General features: G+C 38.3%; 1 protein-coding gene across 6 annotated transcripts in view; it reads right to left on the reverse strand.

The window, feature by feature from the left end:
• The window catches only part of LEPR (leptin receptor), a 209072-nt gene that overhangs the window by 84839 nt on the left and 102969 nt on the right, over nucleotides 1–21264 (reverse strand). For 3 of the 6 annotated variants that reach the window (XM_009459920.5, XM_024346386.3, XM_001162088.7), the window contains exon 1: nucleotides 19732–19997. The exons of 2 other annotated variants lie outside the window; for them this stretch is intronic. The gene's annotated coding sequence lies outside the window, so the exon portion shown is untranslated. Of the gene's footprint in view, nucleotides 1–19109; nucleotides 19144–19731; nucleotides 19998–21264 lie in introns of those variants that run through there. One more of the 6 variants, XM_009459934.5, reaches the window with a different exon arrangement.

Below are 21264 nucleotides of genomic sequence, written 5' to 3' on the forward strand. Positions count from 1 at the left end.
TCATCTCTGGCCATCAGAGAAATGCAAATCAAAACCACAATGAGATACCATCTCACACCAGTTAGAATGGCGATCATTAAAAAGTCAGGAAACAACAGGTGCTGGAGAGGATGTGGAGAAATAGGAATACTTTTACACTGTTGGTGGGACTCTAAACTAGTTCAACCATTGTGGAAGTCAGTGTGGCAATTCCTCAGGGATCTAGAACTAGAAATACCATTTGACCCTGCCATCCCATTACTGGGTGTATACCCAAAGGACTATAAATCATGCTGCTATAAAGACACATGCACACGTATGTTTATTGCGGCACTATTCACAATAGCAAAGACTTGGAACCAACCCAAATGTCCAACAATGGTAGACTGGATTAAGAAAATGTGGCACATATACACCATGGAATACTATGCAGCCATAAAAAATGATGAGTTCATGTCCTTTGTAGGGACATGGATGAAATTGGAAATCATCATTCTCAGTAAACTATCGCAAGAACAAAAAACCAAACACCGCATATTCTCACTCATAGGTGGGAATTGAACAATGAGAACACATGGACACAGGAAGGGGAACATCACACTCTGGGGACTGTTGTGGGGTGGGGGGAGTGGGGAGGGATAGCATTAGGAGATATACCTAATGCTAAATGACGAGTTAATGGGTGCAGCACACCAGCATGGCACATGTATACATATGTAACTAACCTGCACATTGTGCACATGTACCCTAAAACTTAAAGTATAATAATAATAATAAATAAAATAAAATAAAGTTTATCAATGTTGTACCACGTATCAAAATTTCACCCCGTTTTAAGGCTGAATAATATTCTATTATATTTATATGCAAAAAAAAACCACATGATTGTCTCAATAGATGCAGAAAAGGCCTTCGATAATATTCAACACTGCTTCATGCTAAAAACGCTCAATAAACTAGGTATTGATGGAACATATCTAAAAATAATAAGAGCTATTTATGACCCATAGCCAATATCATACTGAATGGGCAAAAGCTGGAAGCATTCCCTTTGAAAACTGGCACAAGACAAGAATGCCCTCTCTCACCACTCCTATTCAACATAGTATTGGAAGTTCTGGCCAGGGAAATCAGGCAAGAGAAAGAAATTAAGGGTATTCAAATAGGAAGAGAGGAAATCAAATTGTCTCTGTTTGCAGAGGACATGATTGTGTATTTAGAAAACCCCATCATCTCAGCCCAAAATCTCCTTAAGCTGATAAGCAACTTCAGCAAAGTCTCAGGATACAAAATCAATGTGCAAAAATCACAAGCATTCCTATACACCAATAATAGGGAAACAGAGCACCAAATCATGAGTGAACTCCCATTCACAATTGCTACAAAGAGAATAAAATACCTAATGACCTCTTCAAGGAAAACTACAAACCACTTCTCAAGGAAATAAGAGAGGACACAAACAAATGGAAAAACATTCCATGCACATGGATAGGAAGAATCAATATTGTGAAAACAGCTATACTGCCCAAAGTAATTTAGAGATTCAATGCTATCCCCATCAAGCCACCATTGACTTTCTTTAAAGAATTTTAAAAACTACTTTAAATTTCATATGGAACCAAAAGAGAGCCTGCACAGCCAAGACAATCCTAAGCAAAAAGAACAAAACTGGAGGCATCACACTAACTGACTTCAAACTATACTACAAGGCTACAGTAACCAAGACAGCATGGTACTGTACCAAAACAGATATATAGGCCAATGGAACCAAAAGAGGCCTCAGAAATAATGCCACACATCTACAACCATCTGATCTTTGACAATCCTGACAAAAACAAGCAATGGGGAAAGGATTCCCTATTTAATAAATGGTGTTGGGAAAGCTGGTTAGCCATATGCAGAAAACTGAGACTGGACCCCTTCTTTACACCTTATACAAAAATTAACTCAAGATGGATTAAAGACTTAAATGTAAGACCTAAACCCATAAAAGCCCTAGAAGAAAACCTAGGCAACACCATTCAGGGCATAAGCATGAGCAAAGTCTTCATGACTAAAACATCAAAAGCAATGGCAACAAAAGCCAAAATTGACAAATGGGATATAATTAAACTAAACAGCTCAGCTTCTGCACAGCAAAAGAAACTATCATCAGAGTGAACAGGCAACCTACGGAATAGGAGAAAATTTTTGCAATCTAACCATCTGACAAAGGGCTAATATCCAGAATCTACAAAGAACTTAAACAAATTTATAAGAAAAAAACAAACAACCCCATCAAAAGGTGGGCAAAGGATATGAACAGACACTAATCAGAAGAAGACATTTATGTGTCCAACAAACATATGAAAAAAAAGCTCATCATCACTGGTCATTAGAGAAATGCAAATCAAAACAACGAGATACCATCTGATGTCAGTTAGAATGGCGATCATTAAAAATTCAGGAAACAAAAGATGCTGGAGAGGATGCGGAGAAATAGGAACGCTTTTACATTGTTGGTGGGAGTGTAAATTAGTTCAACCATTGTGGAAGACAGTATGACAATTCTTCAGGGATCTAGAACCAGAAATACCATTTGACCCAGCAATCCCATTACTGGGTATATACCCAAAGGATTATAAATCATTCTACTATAAAGACACATGCACACATGTTTATTGCAGCACTATTCACAACAGCAAAAACTTGGAACCAACCCAAATGGCCATCAATGATAGACTGGATAAAGAAAATGTGGCACATATACACCATGGAATACTATGCAGCCATAAAAAAGGATGAGTTCATGTCCTTTGCAGGGACATGAATGAAGCTGGAAACCATCATTCTCAGCAAACTAACACAGGAACAGAAAACCAAACACTGCATGTTCTCACTCATAAGTGGGAGTTGAACAATGAGAACACATGGACACAGGGAGGGAAACATCACACACCAGGGCCTGTCGGGGGGTGGCTGGCTAGGGGAGGGATAGCACTAGGAGAAATATCTAATGTAGGTGACGGGTTGATGGGTGCAGCAAACCACCGTGGCATGTGTATACCTATGTAACAAACCTGCACATTCTGCACATGTATCACAGAACTTAAAGTACAATTAAAAAAAAAAAAAGAATAGGCACAATGTTTCTCATCCATATTAGACTTCTGAAAAACAAGTATTTTAATATATTCTCTGGATCATCGTAAGTACTCATAAATAGTTGTTGAATCAATTAAAGTATATAATAAATAATTAATGTAGATATTTATTCTCACATTTAAAAAGAAAAACAGCCCTTAGGAATTTAGAAAGAAATGAAAACAAAAAAAGCCTATGTTGAAATATACAAATATTTGAAGAAATCTGTATAAAGTATACAAAGACAAATCCACAGTCTGATCTAAATGATACATCCATGATGTATGGGTATGCAAGCAGTAATTTAATTTGCATAATATGCCCAGCACAGTAAGTATATTAATCATGCTTACTCTTCAGTTATTACTATGAAGAAAAAATCCAAATCTATATTCTACTGAATAAGCATAATTTGGGCTTTCAAAGGAAGATCAGACTGTTTAATTTCTATTGTAAAGGATTATTTCTGTTATTTTTACCTATCAAATTCTACTTAAATATAAAACATAACAGTCTCAATCAGTGTTTGAGCAGAAATAAAATTATTTACAACTTGCTCCATTGATCTCAAAAAATCTCTGAGTGTGTAGGAAAGTTTATGAGTAAGAAAAGCAATTCTGACAATAATGTTGCTTTGATGAGTTAACTCAATGAGCTCCAAATGCCACTAATTTTTGCTTTTACTTTTTGTTAGAGAAGCATCTATCTATCTCTCACTTAAATAAGCATTTAAACATTTAATTTAAATGCAACTGAAAAACACTATTTCTTCAAGTATCAAAAATTTAACAAAATAAACATAGCCTGATCTATTTCCAGTAGCCTTGTCATTTTAAGTATGTTAACTTTTATTTATTCACTTGGAATGTAAATTGGTCATGTTATTCCCATCAAGTAGCTGTTAAAGACTTAAATTATTTTTTAATTAAAAAAAAAACCTTCCAACATCCTGGCATAAATATTTGTCACTTTGAAAACATAATTTTAAGTACTTTAATTCCTGATATTACTCTGTGTGAACTTGTCACATATTAATTCCTAAAAAATGCATAAGGATAAGCTATGATTCACAGATGTGGGTACCATAAAGTCAACAAAGTTGAGTCAGAGTAGGCATCTTACCTACGGTGTAATCTAAAAGCTCTACATAAATTGACTCATTTAAATATTAACCAGATATTCAATAAAATGCAAGCTACCACATGTGATGCTAGAAATGTAGAAAATAATTAAAATTTATTTACTTTAAGAAATAACATTTTATTAATTTTTTTACATGTCAAAGCACGATAATACCAGTGGGACTTCAGGTTCAAGATGGTAAACTGGGACTAGGCACGGTGGCTCATGCTTGTAATCCCAGCACTCTGGAACCCCAAGGCAGGCGGATCACTTGAGGCCAGGAGTTCGAGACCAGCCTGGAAAAACCCCATCTCTACTAAAAATATAAAAATTAGCCATGCATGGTGGTGTATGCCTGTAATCCCAGCTACTCAAGAGGCTGAGGCATGAGAATCGCTTGAGCCTGAAAGGCAGAGATTACAGTGAGCCAAAATTGCACCATTGTACTCTAGCCTGGGTGACAGAGTGAGATGCTGTCTCAAAAAAAAAATGGTAAACTGAACAAACTGATCTTTCCCTCCTGAGATACCTTGAAAATTATAGTAAAGTAAATAATATCAACCCACTACGAGAGTGAATGAGAGAGCGATCAGCAGCAAAAGAGAAAAACAAATTTCTAAAACATTAGTGTGTTAGTCCATTCTTGCATTGTTAAAAAGGAATATCTGAGACTGGGTAATGTATAAAGAAAAGTGTTTTATTTTGGTTCATGGTCCTGTAGACTATAAAGGAAGCATGAGGCCAGCATCTGCTTCTGGTGAGGGCCTCAAGAAGCTTACAGTCATGGTGGAAAGTGAATGGGGAGCAGGTGCATCACATGGCAAGGGGGAGCAAGAGAGGGTGGAAGAAGATGCCAGGCTCCTTTAACAACCAGATCTTGCATGAACTCAGAGCAAGAACTCACTCATTACCACAGGGAGGGCACCAAGCCATTCCTGAGGGACCCACCCCATGACCCAAATATCTCCCACCAGGCCCCACCGCCAACACTGGAGATTACATTTCAACGTGAGATTTGGAGGGGACAAATATCCAAACCATATCAATTAGCAAAGACTAATGAAGTACAACAAAGGAAGTAACTACATAGGATATTTGGAGAACAGGCTGTCAACAATGAGAAAACAAACCTGCAGATGTTCTAAATGATAAGGGCAGGAGGGTGAGGTGGGGCTAAAAGGAGAGGCCATTTTGGTCTGCACATGTAATATCTGCGTATGTAATTCACCTCCTCACAAACATTGCACAGCAGCTAAACTAGCTCCATGTAACTGTCAGGAGAGTGACTAACAAACAACTGAAATGAACTTTGACTAGTCTAAGCAGGAAAGAAATTTATTAAAGTTTACTGGGTAGCTCTCCGAACCTCAGTGAGTGCCAGAGAACCAAGCTAGAAAAGCACACAGCCAAGACCACACCCAAAATCCCATGCAGAATTGCTCTAGAGAAGACAGCCCTGCACCATACCAGGATACTGCATGTTATGACTGAAACCTCAATGCCTACTACCTCTGAGCTCCTGGGAGCTCATCTGCCCTTTCATGTCCCACACTTCTGATCTAAAATCTGGCACAAATGCCTCTAACTGATGGAGCCTACTTCACACTCTACAGGCAGACTGCCAGGAAGCTTGGGAAAACAGGGGCTTATTAAGTGGAAATTCCTCAAACACGAGCAAAGTATTCAAAGGTGTCAAACGGCCAAAGACAATTTAAAAATTATAGTATATACTCCTATGTGTTAAAGGAGGAAAAAGTACAAGTTGTTTGAGAACTTGAGCTTTTCATGTAAGCTTGGCACCGGTATGGTAAAGCCCTGACATTTAGGCGACAGGCCTTTAGCATAAATGGCAGCTCTTTGATTGAGTGCCTAACATGAAGCCTATCAGTTGATAAAACACTGCCCATATGCACAGAAGGCACATTCTTCCTGTTTCTTCATTTAACAGCCATGCTGAATGGAGACATAAAGACATGAAGAAAGTCTTTAGCATTGTGTTAAATTTTTCTTTTATAAAAAGAAAGTAAAAAGGAAACTAACCACCAGGGACACAGGGATAAATTAAAGAAAAAAAAAAAAAGCTTTAACAAATCTTTAATGAGTATTGGCAGAGACATTTCAGAAAGTTTTGGATCCATAAAATAACAAAGGAATAATGAGAGCAAGAAAGAGCTTTTGAAAATTACATGCATAGTACAAAAAAAAATTTCAATGGTTTTTAAAAAAATGCATAATTAACATTTCCCCCCAAAGGCAAAAAAAAAAAAAAAACAGGAAATAAATGTTTAAGAAAAAGAAGTCACTTAAAAATAAATCCAAGAGACCCAAATCCAACCAACAGTACTTCCAGAAAAAAAGAATAGAAAGGAGAAAATAATCACACACAAAAAAACAAGAAAATTTCCCAGAGATAAAAGGCACAAGTGTTTCCAGAGATAAAAGGCACAAGAGATAAAAGGCACATTTCCCAGAGATAAAAGGCACAAGTGTTCAAAGTGAAAAATATGGCTACCAGGCTCCAAGAAAGAAGAATGGAAACAGATTCATTCCTAAACATATAATTAAGAAATTACCAAACAACAAAGAAAAAAAGAATATAAGAAAAGATTCCAGAGAAGAAAAAAATCACTAAAGGAGTAAGAAAGAGAATGGAAAACAAATGTTTCATCCCAAAACACCGAATACTAGAAAATAATCCAGCAATTGACTTATAGAAAATTCTTTTCAGTTTAGAATTTTATATCCAGTCAAAGAAGTATCCGAGAGAAACAAATATACTTTTAGTAACGTAATGGCTTACAAAATTTATATAGTATAAATTTATTTGCCAGAAGTAATTTTATAAAGTATTCCAGCAAAATGAGGAGAAAACCAAAAACGACAAAAACATACACATTCAGGAAATCGTGGTTACAAACAAGTTTGCTGGCTCTGCAAACTTTCAAATGACTAGTCCAGATAGCAGCTGTAGTATAGATGGCCCCCAAAAGGAGATGGCAAGGAGGAAGGTGGAGATGGAAGGCAACCTGACACATAATATAATCCTGAAGCCAGAAAAAAACTTGAAAATAAAATAAAAACAGAATAAACACCAGGGAAAAAGGAAGTCATAATTCAAAATTGAAGCCACTAGAATATGAGTCAGTGGACTTCAAAAAAAAAAGGAAGAAAATGCATTCAAAAAAATAAAGAAAGTAAAAAGTTGAAAATTATTAAGGATGAAACCAGGAAGGCCCACATATGCTTTCCCAATAAGAAAAAATAAAGGTAATTTGAAAAAGCGTCACAGAAATTCACAATGTAAATATGAATGAAAAGAAAATATGGCAAATTTTTAGCAAATGCTAGAATTCAATAATCCACTTGAAAGAAAGAATCCCCTTAACTTTGATTCTAGGAACATTCTTTGGGTGGCTCAGGAGCCATACTGAATGAAATGTAACTGTAGAATACTTCTTGATTCTGCAGTAAACAACATTTACAGGGTCATAATAACTTTAATGCTATTTATTAATTTTTCAACTTTTAGGGTCAACCAATAGAAAAAAATACAAAATTTAATAACAAATACTAAACCTAAAATATTATCAATACTCTCACCATACAATTGTCAGATTTAGGTGTTATAATATACAAGGAGAGATGGTGAGAGGAGAAAGGGTGAAATATCCCAAACTCATGAAGCAGGGGTTCAAGAGAAACTGTCTGTAGTTAATGGAACAAATATCGTGGTGGAAATGACAAATGTAACCAATAAAGGAACTCATAAAATTAATATATGTGGAGGAGCAAAAAAGAAAAGGAGGTGAAATGAGTAGGCTAAATTATCTTCTACTATGGTATCTGCTTAAATGATAAATGAAAAAAAAAGAAAAGCAGACAGTATACACATACAATTTAGCCCTAGAGGAAGAAGGACTAAAACCAGAAATGGTTCAAACTAGTTGTTCCTAGGGTCAGGTTATACCCTTTAGTGTAGGTAGTAGAGCAGAGGGCTACTGCTTTATACTTAAGTAAGTTTTTTTTAACCATGTACATGGATTATTTTCACCCCAAATTATTACTTAGTTCCTTTCATTAAATAAAGTACTATGGGATTTCAGAGAAAATAGCTACTCACAAAGTCCTAGGGGCCAACGAAAGGTGAGATTTTTAGTTGAACTACAAGAAATACAAAGGAAGAGAGTAGTATTGTATGTCTTCTATTTTAAGATTCACAATATTTTAACACCTCTGGCATCAGCATCATTGTTTAAATTTATAGCATCTTACAATTCCCGATGGCCTGGTAGCAGCTGTGATCTGGTTGTTATTGATTGCATACATCAAAACTGGACACTTTCTTAATGACCAACCGGACAATTTTAACCTATCAATATTTTGGTCAACAAACTAGTTAAAGACCATTTGAGGAAAGAATATGAACTCCAAAAAACCCTATATTGACATCTTACAAGATCAGTTAAAAGCCGCATCAAAATTAGCAAAATGAACCAGCTTGGAAGAAAATCCCAGAAACAATAGTGAGGCATTCTTTTTTGAATTGCTGTATCACAAATATTCTTGATAGCCCAGAGTATGATACTGTTTGGGAAAATATTTACATCAACAGTTCTGAGATGAAAAGCAACTTGAAAAAAACAGACTTTGAATATGAATAAGAATCCCTTAACCGAAATCTTTGATTTATACTTTCCTTATGAGAATGACATGATTTAAATAAAAATGTTTATATATATAATTCTTAGTGAGCTATCTGAATAAGTATAAATTTTTAAATGATAAAAAATACTGTATAATAGTTAAATACGCAGAGCTTTTTCTTTTTACTGATACAAAAATGATGGTTATCTTAATTCATTCATGTTGCAATAAAGGAAAACCTGAGACTGGGTAATTTATGAAGAAAAAAGGTTTCTTGGCTCATGGTTCCACAGGCGATACAAGAAGCATGGCACCGGCACCTGTACTGCATCTGGTGAGGGCCTCGAGTTGCTTCCACTCATAGTGCAGGCAAAGGAGAGGGGAAAGGAAGCCAGCATGCAGAGATCACACAGTGACAGCATGGAAGCAAGAGAGAGGAGGGACAAGCCAAGCTCTTTTTAAAAATCAGTGCTCACAGGAACTAATAGAGTAAGAACATGCTCATTACTGTGATGATGTCACCAAGCCACTCTTTGGGGATCTGCTCCATGACCTAAACACCTCCCACTTCAGGACTCACCTCTAACACTGGGAATCAAGTTTCAACATGAGATTTGGAGGGGACAATTATCCAAACTATATCAGTGGTGTAGCTTAAAAATCCATGTTGTCTTAGACTTAAAGAATTACAACTACCTAGAAAAAAGGGTAATTAGGAGAAATCAGAGTAATTACTTATGATTGGGAAATTATAAAAGATTCCATAGAGTGGACATTTAATTGTCCCTCAAAGATGCAGAGGAATATGAAGCACATTGTAAGTATTAATAAATGAGATTCCCACAGAACCTCTGGTCAGTAAAAACAAACATCAGCCAAAGAGCATCGGTAAATGCCAATAAGAACTCCTGCATAAGAACTGATTTGCAAGTTTAGAATCCTATTAATCAAAAGACCAAGAAGCCACTTGCCTAAATTACTGTTTTTATAGATTGTTTCTTTGCATCCTGTTTGTTGTGTCAACAAAACTTTTCTCCCAGCCTGGCACGATGGTTCACACCTGTAATCCCTGCGCTTTGGGAGGCCAAAGCGGGAGGATCACTTGAGTTCAGGAGTTTGAGACCACCCTGTGTAACATAGCAAGACTTCGTCCCTACTAAAAATTTGAAAAAATTAGCCAGGTGTGGTAGCATGCAGTGGGGACACTGAGGCAGGAGGGTAGCTTGAACCCAGAGACTGAGGCTGCAATGAGCTATGATCATGCCACTGCACTTCAGCCTGGGTGATACAGCGAGACACTGTCTTAAAAAAAATTTTCTCCCCCAAATCAGACCTATGACTAGCAGTGTTGTTGCAAGACACCACACTAGATAGTATCACCACACTAGATACCCAGCTACCTCCTGGATAGGTCTAATATGATAAGTATACCATAATTCTAAGAGATAACATCTTACTACTATAACAGCAACTACAATTAACAGGTGCTTATGTGTATGCCAGTATGTTTTCTCTCTGTGTTTATAAACACACACACACATGCACACACATGCATATAATATGTGTGTTTATGTATGTGTGTGTGTATGATTTATCATCTCTTTCATCTCCTAAACACAAACCACTTTGGTTCAGAAATTCTGTTGGTGTGCACAGAAATCTAATTGTTTGATTCTCTCATGTTCGTAGCTTCTTAATTTGTATGGGTTTAGACACCCAAATAACAGCGGCTAAAGTTACAATAAGAAAGTATAATTAATTCTGAGAAAAACTAAGTTGTCCTCCACCCTCACAAAACAGATAGTTGGTAACAGCTGTTCTTAAACATGAGTTTTTCACGTTTATAAAGCCTATTATAATACCATTATAGAAGCACCTGAGACTCTCTATTTGGCTCAAACCTTTCAGCTGTTATCTACTGAAAATAGATAAAACGTTTATATGTCCCCACAAACTTTATAGACAGTATTGGTCCAAAGCTAGGGCACACTCACTCACTTTCACTTGTACTTATGTGCACTCACTCTCATTCATTCTCTTTCTCCCTCTCTCGGCACTCCTAATCTCTTTCGCCTTGCTCTAGTTTTTTTTCCATATACTTACTACCTTCTAGTATATGGTATAATTTACTCTATTAAGTTTATTGTTTGCACTCTGTTATGTCTTACAAGCACAGGGATGCTCATCTATTTTGTTCAGTATCTAGAATAATGCTTAGCCCCGAGTAAGCTCTCAATAAATATTTGAATAAATAAATGGAATTCAAGATGCTCATAATATATGGCAAGAGAGTATTAAATGAAGTTAAAGTAAGCTAAGGCCTCTGTATTTTCCTGTATTCATTAGTGCTCAAAGTGTATTCATTTTCAACTTCGATAACTTAAGGATTCATATGGTAACTTCTACAGTAGTTACTGAACAATAGAAATAGAGTATATAACTCTTAAAGTAATGAAAGAAAATTTGAAGTGATAAAAATAATCAACCTAAAACGTGGCAATAAAAAAGAAAATAACCAGAATTATGGGCAAATAAAGAAAGCAGAAAGTAAATACAAGCCTAAATATATCAGTAATTGTATTAAATGTAAACTGACAAAATTCTCCAGTGGAAAGACATTGAATTTAAAATATCTTAAGAAATAAATGCTGTTTACTACAGACACATCTAAAACATAAGAATATAGAAAGGTTGAATGCAGAATGACAGAAAAATGATATAGGATACAGAGACACATTTAAAATAAGTATGTAGAAATCTGAAAGCAAAGGATGGAAAAAAGATTTAACATGCACATACGGAACAAAAGAAAGCTGGTGGAGTTATATCAATATCATACAAAATAGGCTTTAATGCAAAAAGAAACATTAGAAATCAAGAAGCTTACTCCAAATTGACTAAAGTTTCAATTAACCAGAAAAATACTTTTAAGTTAATAACTGGGCAAAAAGAAATATGAAAATCAGAACATATTTTAAACTGATCTTAGTGAAAACAGTATCTCAAAATTTATTTCACACAGATAAAGAAGTATGTAGAAGGCAGCTCAAAGCCATAAATAATACTTTTCAAAAAGAAGAAAGGCTGAAAATTAATGTGCTATCATTCCTTTATAATCTGTTAGAATAAAACATTTAATCGAACATTCACTTAAGCAGTTAGAACAGAAAAAATCAAAGAAAGTAGAAGGGAAAAAGAAATAATAAAGAAACATTGTCTTGATTACTACAGATTTAAAACGAGTCTTGCTATCTGATAGCACAAATTCTCCCATTTTGCATCTTTTTCAAGAGTGCTTTAGCATTCTTTGGGTTTTGACTTTCCATATACATCTTAGAATCAGCTTGTCAAGTTCTAAAAAAATTGTTAGGAATTTAATAGAGATCCTATTGAGACTGTTTTGAGTCTATAACAATGAAAAGGAAATTGATATCCTTTAATCATTCAGTCCTAAAATGTATGACTATCTGTCTCCATATACTGAGTTCTTCCCTAATATGAGATGTAAATCTCATCTAATTTTTTCCATAAAAGTCCCTGAACATCTTGTTAGATGTTTTTCACAGGAACTTCATGTTTTTGAAATTATTTTAAATGATGCATTTCGAAAATATTTCATTTTCTGTGTCTTGATGGCATATAGAAATATACTTGATTTTTAGAGTATTTTTTAAAATATCAGTTTTATTGGTCTATTATTCATATATCATAAAGTTCACTCTTTTATAGCATACAATTCACTAGGTTTAGTACATTGAGTGAATGTATCTAACAGAGCAATCATCACCACTGTCTAATTTCAAAATATTATCATCACCCCAAAATGCACCTCTTCCTCATTAGCAGTCGCTCCCCTTTCACCAGCTTCCTCCATCCCTGGCAACCACTGATCTACTTTCTGTGTTTATGGACTTGCCTATTCTGGACAGTTCATATAATAAAATCCTGGGGTCTTTAGTAACTGGCTTCCTTCTGTTAGCATAATGTTTTCAAGGATCATCCATGTTGAAGCATTTATCAGCACTTCATTCCCTTTTATTGCCTAATAATATTCCATTGTATGGATATACCTCAGTTTGTTTATCCATTCATCAGTGTATGGACATTTGGGTAGTTTCTATTTTTTGGTTATTATGAAGAATGTTGCTACTAACACTTCTGTACAACTTTTTGTGTGGATGTATATTTTCATCCATCTTAGGTATATACCTAGGAATAGAATTACTGGGTCATATTACCATATGACTATCTTAAACACTTACGTTTAGCATTTGAAAATAATTCATGTCACTTTCAGATGGAAGCATTTGAAGATGGCTCACGAGTATCCATCCCTGCTGTCTTTTCCCCTACCACACCAAATGTGAAAGTTCCATGTTCCAGATTGTTACAGTTACAGAATGATGGAGTTTCCCTGAACTTAGACCTCCAAGTTATTACATGGAGAAGTTGCCCCAGAGAGTTGTCTTAGTCCATAGGAGACTTTGCATCAATGAAGAATTGCATTAAGCCCATGAGATTTGAAGATTATTTGTTACTGCAGCATAACCTAACCTATCCTCACAGACACCGGGCTTAATCTCACCAGTAATTAAAGTAGTAACTATTAATGAGATAATACCCATCAGATGGTGAAAAATTTAATGTTCTGGCAATACGAAGTTTGTCCATCTGGTGTAGAGCAATAAAAACAGGAATGCAAATTGGTGAATCCACACTAAAAATGTGTGGCATTCATTATCTAATAAAGTTGAAGTCTGCAAGTCCTGCTAGCCCATAATTTGTCTATTGGTTTTATGCTCTAAAGAAACTTCTGTATACTAGCACACTTGTAGATGGATCATAGCTGCTTTATTTATAGTGGCAAAAAAGAAGGAAGGGAGGAAGGCAGGAAGGAAGAAGTGATGGGTGAGGGAAGAAGAAAGGAAGGAAACTAAATATGCATAATCAGAATTCATTTTTTAAATTAATGTATTATATTTATAGAATTGAATATATCCAGGAATAAAAATGAACAAACAATAGCATTCAATCACCAAAAAAAGTATTGAGCACCTCTTACATGTTAGGCCCTATTTCACACACTAGTGACATAACAGTGAGCAAAACAGGACAAAATTCTGCCTTTGTGGAGTTTACATTCTAGTGGAAATGGGACAGAAAAAAAAAAGATAATTAAAAAGTCACACAGTATTTTATAAGGTAAAATAATGCTATAGGGAGACACAAAGGAGAGGAGAGGAGAAGAGAGGAAAGGAAAGGAAAGGAAAAAGAATATATTACAAGGTAAGAAGATATGTAATTTTAAATACTGTAATCAGAGTAGGCCTCATTGAAAAGGAGACATTTGAACAAAGACTTAAAAGAAGTGACAGTAACAAGGCAAACCATGTGGAAATCTGGAGGACAAGCATTCAAGGCAGGAAAAGCTAAAATGAAAAGATGGTTTCTAATATAGTCAAGAAATAGCAAGGAGCCCAGTGTGGCTGGAACTGAGTCAAGTGAAAGGAAGAACAGTAGGAAATGAGACCAGATAGGTAAAGTGGCAGGCAGAATGATCAGGTAGGGCCTTGGAGGTTATCCTAAGGACTTTGGTTTTTACTCTGTGTGAACCAGAAATCCATGGAGAGTTTGGAGGAGAAAAGTGACATGATCCGACATACATTATAAAAGGAGTGCTCTGATTGCTATTTTGAGAATGTATTGAAGAGGGCAAAAAATAAAAGCAGGGAGACCAGTTTGGAGGTCCTTGCAATAACTCACGTGAGAGTTGATGGTACCTTGTACTAGGGTGGGAGCTGTCAGAGGCGTTTGAACCAGAGCAACTCCATCTTGAGTAGGGGCTGGGTAAAATGAGGCTGAGACCTACTGGGCTGCATTCCCAAACAGTTAAGACATTCTAAGTCACAGGATGAGATAGGAGGTCAGGACAAGATACAGGTCATAAAGATCTTGCTGATAAAACAGGTTGCAGTAAAAAAGATGGCCAAAACCCACCAAAATCAAGATGATGACGAGAGTGACCTCTGGTTGTCCCCACTACTACACTCCCACCAGCGCCATGAAAGTTTACAAATGCCATGGCAATGTCAGGAAGTTACCCAATATGGTCTAAAAAGGGGAGGCATGAATAATCCACCCCGTGTTCAGCATATCATCAAGAAATAGCCATAAAAATGGGCAACCAGCAGACCTTGGGGCTGCTCTGTCTATGGAGTAGCCATTCTTTTATTCCTTCACTTTCCAAATAAACTTGTTTTCACTTTACTCTACCTAATTGCCCTGAATTCTTTCTTGCATGAGATCCAAGAACCCTCTCTTGGGGTCTGGATTGGGACCCCTTTCCTGTAACAGAGCCATGGAAGTAACGAGAAGTCATTATATTCTGGATTTGTTTTGAAGATAGAGCACAGAGAATTCCCCAACACATTACAAACGAGGTATGAGAGAATAGGAGGAATCAAAGATGACTCCAAGGTTCGGGGCCTAACTAACTTGAAAGATGGAGATGAGGAAGACTGCAGATAGTGCAGGTTTGGGAAAGATGAAGATTCCATGTGGAGAATTTGAACTGGAGATGCCTACTAGACATCCAAATGGAAATGCTCAGTAGACAGCTGGAATATAAAGATCTGAAGTCCAGAGGGAGCAGTCAAGGCTTGAGCTATCACTTTCGGAATCATCAACACACACACATAGAGAGATTGCATGAAATCATCAAAAAGCACGGAGAAAAAAGAGCTAAACCTTAAGGTATTCCAAGGTTAAAACCTCTAAGAAAAGAGGAGAGGCTAGTAGCACAGGAGACAGAAAGGAGCAGCCAGTGAAGAAGGAGGAAAATCAAGAATGCATGGTGTCCTGGCAGTCAGTAAGGGACTGTTTCAAGGAGCAGAGTAATAACCGTGACAATGCTACCAGTAGTGAAGTAAAATGAACACTGACAACTGACTACTGGATGAGCAAAGGTAGTATCATTGGTGAACTTGACAGTAGTAGACCTTGATGTAGTTTTAGCAGAATATTGAAAACAAGATTAATAGGAACGAGTTTTTTTTAACAGTGTGAAGAGAATAATTGGAGACAGGGAAAAGAGACAATCCTCCCTCCCTCCCTTCCTCCCTCCCTCCCTTCCTCCCTTTCTTTCTTTTTCTTTTTGAGACAGAGTCTCACTCGTCTCCCAGGCTGGAGTGCAGTGGTGCGATCTTGGCTCACTGCAACCTCCGTCTCCCAGGTTCAAGCAATTCTCTGCCTCAGCATCCGGAGTAGCTGGGATTACAGGCGCCTGCCACCAGGACTGGATAAATTTTTTTATATTTTTAGTAGAGATGGGATTTCACCATCTTGGCCAAGCTGGTCTTGAACTCCTGACCTTGTGATCCACCCGTCTCAGCCTCCGAAAATGCTAGGATTACAGGCGTGAGGCACCATGCCCAGCCGAGATAACTCTTTCAAAAAATATTGTTTTAAAGGAGAGAGAAGAAATCCCTTAATCTCATAAACATAATGTTAAGCAAAATAATCTATGATTTAATGCCTACCATAATCATATAAAACTTTTTTTGGGCCAGGCATGGTGGCTCACACCTGCAATCCCAGCACTTTGGGAGGCCGAAGTGGGCAGATCATGAGGTCAGGAGATTGAGACCATCCTGGCTAACACGGTGAAACCCCATCTCTACTAAAAATACAAAAAAAAAAAAAAAAAAAAAATAGCCAGGTGTGGAGGCTCACGCCTGTAATCCCAGATACTTGGGAGGCTGAGGCAGGAGAATCGCTTGAACCTGGGAGGCAGAGGTTGCAGTGAGCTGGGATCGTGCCATTGCACTCCAACCTGGGCGACAGAGCAAGACACCGTCTCAAAATAAATAAGTAAATAACTTTCTTTTTTTAAAAAAAGGTAAATTAGATTTGTGATGAAGAAGGAACAAACAAGAAGTTTTGGGATATTTGCAATGTTCTTTTTTTGGGGGTGGTGAATAATGAGAAATTTGCCTTACAATTACCTATTATAATGATTTATCATATTATCTGTCAACCATTAAATTTGTTTTATATACTTCTCTCTATATTCATTACAGTTCAAATGTTTTAAAGATTTTATTTATATTTATATAAGATTTGTAGTTTTAAAATATTTTAAATATTAATAAGATTATGTGTGACGATAACAGGTAATATCACTATTAAGTCACAAAAAGTATTAAATCAGCCTGGGCAACATAGCAAGACTCCAAAAAAACATGTTTGAGAAGGAATATTCCAAACTATAAGCAGATCGTATTTGAAGAGCAACTCCAAAAGGTTGTACATACTGAGTGTGGCCAGTAGGTGAACATTTGCAACTTTCTAATTTAATTAAAACTGGAATTTGTAAATCACATAAAGTCTTAAGAATTAGAGCAGACTATAAGCCTTTTTCTTCATTTTTAACTCCACAGGACCTACTCTTTAAGTGGGTGTGTTTGGCTCTCGGTATGAAAAATGCAGTACAATATCTGCCAAGAGAGTTCTTTTTTTTTTTTCTGGATACTTTTAGTATTTATTTCCAAGACCTCCCAGAAATATTGCACTTCACAAATACACACCATTTGTTCCTATAATAGTGATCTAAGTGTGAAGAGATTACTTTTTTCTCAGTAAATTGCTGAGAGAGTAAGTCCCCACATTACAAAGGAGGAACAGAGCCTCTGCCACCCATGATGACACTCCCAAGCCATGAATGAGTTGGCTGTGGACCGTGAGCTGTTGGATCCATCCAGTTTCAGTTGTTTTCCAAATGACTTAGCAACCAGGGTATTTTTGAGTTCTACGATTCCCTGTTCACTCAACAAGCAATTTACTTAAATCTCTGAGCATCTGTTTCGACGGAGATGACTATCTCTACTTCACCAGAGAATATGAGGGAAGATAAATGCCTGAGTAACTTATGACATTTCCAGCCCAAAGGCAAAAAGGCACTGAAAATAAGTTAAAATGTACTCATAAAAGAGTACTTCAAATCCATTTCACTCTCCCAAATTGCATACAAAGCACATGTGGGTGAGAAAAGATTGTTTTATTATTTTGAATCCAAGCCACCGAAAAGAGGCAGAAATATTCTTAAACCTGTCCTTACTAGTGATAACTAAGTTTCAAATAATCTTGAAAATGCTACTGATAAAACATTAGAAGTAGCAACAAAAGCTACTGTAACATTCTCTGTCTGCTAAAACAACCCGACATTTTCTTCTAATCAAAAAGAAAGTACGAAGTACACTAACCCTTCACAGTACATACTCACTGTAGACACTTTTGTGTGTGTGTGTGTCCATTCCTAATTTCTGGTTTATCTGTTTAGTTAATCTCTGCTATTTTCTGGGATTCATTCCAAGGCAACTAACTGCATTACTAAAATTGGCATCTCTGCTATTGTGCTTAATTTCACAGCGGCTCAGAAGTGACCTGAAACCAATTGTTTAACATTCTGCCCACAACTTTATGCTAAAAAGTAGCCAGCACTGTTCAAGAACACTAATTGATAGGAAAGGTGCAATGTTTGTTTTCCTTCAAACATATTTTTATTTCTTCCAGATGTACAATACTTAAAGAGAATACGTGCTATGCTAAAGCCATGTATTTTTGTTGCAGTGTTGCAAATACTGGCTTAAAGATTATTTAAGGTAATATGAGAGGTGTAAATATTCATATAAATCTATATGTTTCTGAGCTCTTTATACATGTTTTTCTCTATACCTTTTGGTGGGAAAATCCTAAAAGCCTAAGTCATAAATGCCTATAAACTATTGCCAAGATTAATACAGATTGTTTTTCTTTCATGAAATTATGAAACTAGCAATGTTTGTAACAAGTTAAAGAGGTAAGGAATTATACTTTTTTATTCTGGGGCATACCTTAGATATTCTCAAAAGGCCCTCAGAAATTATCTTAATCCAACCCTCCAACTTGAAAAAATGAGGAAACTGAGGCCCACTGAGGTTAAACGAACCACAGTGTCATAGATCATAAAATGGAAATCATACCAAAACTCAGATTTTCTGATTCCAATTCCAGAGCCCTGAAAGGGTATTCGTTTCAATATACTTTAATACTTACAGAAATAAATGTTAACAGAGGACACCCCAGGCCACCCTTCAGTATAAAGAACTCCATTGGGCTGACAAGAGCCCAGAATTCTAATCTGTTTGCAAACACAAGTTCTAGAAATAACACCAGAAAGAACCAGTTTTTAAATGGCACCATACCTGCGGTTCCCAAATGATTCCTCAGTTGGGTCTCTTTTTCTCACCACTACAAATCCCTTTCAGTAAGTGGTTTGGTTAGGATTGGGTTTGGGGTTTTGCTGCTGATGCTGCTACTGTTGTTGTTTAATTTGCTTGCAGGGAAGGGGGGAGGTGGGAAACAAAAGCTGAGGTCTAAACCATCCCTACAGAACAATTATTTTTTCTCTTGTCATTCGAACCAGCAAATTCTCTTCAGGACCCCAGGGTTTACTGTTTTAGGTGGCAGTCCCCTCAGTTTCCAAAGTAGGCACGAAGCCTGGAAAAGAAGTTGGCCGGGTGGCATGCTCTCTCGGTGGTCCCGAGCAGGTTCGCTCCAGGCGCTGCCGGCTGCTGTCAGCCGTGTGTCCAGATCTTCCTCGCCCCACGGGAGCCGAGAGTCGCCCGGCGTCGCACCCACCCCACCCCCGCCGCCCGCCGGGCGCTGGCCCTTCTGGTGGTCCCGCTAAGCTGCCCCGGACTCCCAGTCCCTAAGCGGCCCGCGGGGCTCCGCGTCTGCCACGCGCGTCCCAAAGCCCCATTCTCGAGTTACCCAGAGCGGGAAGAGGTGGCAATAGGGGGTGTCGGAGAGGGAAGCAGGTCCCACCTTGATCCGGGGGTCCAACTCGACCGAAGGCAGAGATGGCGGCGGCGCCGGGGCTCGGGCACCTGCGTCGCGCGCGCTCGGCCGGCCGTGGGCTCTGCGATGGGGCCGCTCCGAACTCCTCGCCCAAGGTGCGGGGCAACTCTCAGGAGAGGAGGAGGGCAGCCGAGTGCGTGGGGAGGTGGGGCTGAGCAGGAGCAGGCTGGGGTGGGGAGAAGGGAGGGAAGAGTCGGGTGGCCGCCCGCGTGCGCCCCGCGCCCTCCGCAGCCGCCCCTGAGCGGGAGGAGCGGACTCGAGCGGCTAGGGCGGTCGCGCAGGTGGCGGGGGCGGCGGCGGGGAATGCCGCTGCAGGTGGCCGCGGGCCTGCGGGAGGAGAGACCCGGCGCTGGGGAGGGAGGACCCCTGCCCGCAGGGAGGCCGAGAGCCCGGGCGAACTCAGCAAGCACGGGGTGCCGCGAGTTCCCTGGCAGTCCCCCCCCACCCCGGACCCGCGTCGGTGACCGCAGGCTGGAGATAGGCACTGGGGTTCCCCCGTCCCTCCCACCCCCAGACTTCCAGAACTCTGCAGCAGCAGTTGTGTAAAATGCTACAATTAAGGTTGCAATAACTGGGAGGAGTGGGAAAAGAAAGCTAAATGGAAAAGATCAAAACTAGTGAGGTCATGAGTTTCCTGATACCAGGGATGCTTCCGCCAGCATCTTCGTCATGCTTATCAGGAAGGCTGAAGAGGGCATTCGCGCATCTGGTGGGTGGGGGTGTTTGGAGGGGATTGAGCTATATGACCACCACTCTTTCAATCCTGAAATTCAATGATGTTTGACGTAGCAAAAAATTTTTTTGAAAGTACTCTTGAACAGTCTGATTCCAACTCCAAAGTAAATAGACATTTTCCGGCCCTCCACTCAAAATGTTCACTCATTATTTGTCTATGTATTAAATGCGTCTTTATTGAGGAGTGTCAGACAATATGCTAGGTGCAGTTATAGAGTTCCTTGAATTTAGAGTTAGGGGTGGGAGGACAGACAGATAAGCATGTATTCATACAATTACCATCAGCGCTGGGTGATATGAAAGAAATCAACAGGGTAAGGGAGAAAGAATGAAGCGTAGTGGACATTCTCTAGATTGGATGGATGGCTAATTTTTAAAGGCCTCTACTTAATTTGACTAACGGCCTCATAGGAAGAAGCATTCCAGGCACACAGGGAAAGTGAGTTGCGGGAAGTAGCCCAGAGATGGGTAGGCCAGAAGCAACGACTCTCGGCTCCCTGGCCCAGCTGCTGTGCATTATGGAAGGAACCTTGCTATAACTTCGCAAATGGAGCTTCTCCTTCATAGGAATCGCCTCTCAGAACGAGTGTCACTTTTTTGAATAGCACTTGGATCTCCAGACCAGTTGTTGAAGCCACTTTATTCAGAAATGTCATATTTGTGTACTAAATGGGCTTTCAGCACTATCTGTGGTAGGCGAAAAATAACCCAGAAACACTAACCCTTGGATTTCCACCAAATCGCAACAGACAGACAGGTGTCTCT

Source organism: Pan troglodytes, chromosome 1, assembly GCF_028858775.2.
Source record: "Pan troglodytes isolate AG18354 chromosome 1, NHGRI_mPanTro3-v2.0_pri, whole genome shotgun sequence".
NCBI classification, from domain to species: domain Eukaryota; kingdom Metazoa; phylum Chordata; class Mammalia; order Primates; family Hominidae; genus Pan; species Pan troglodytes.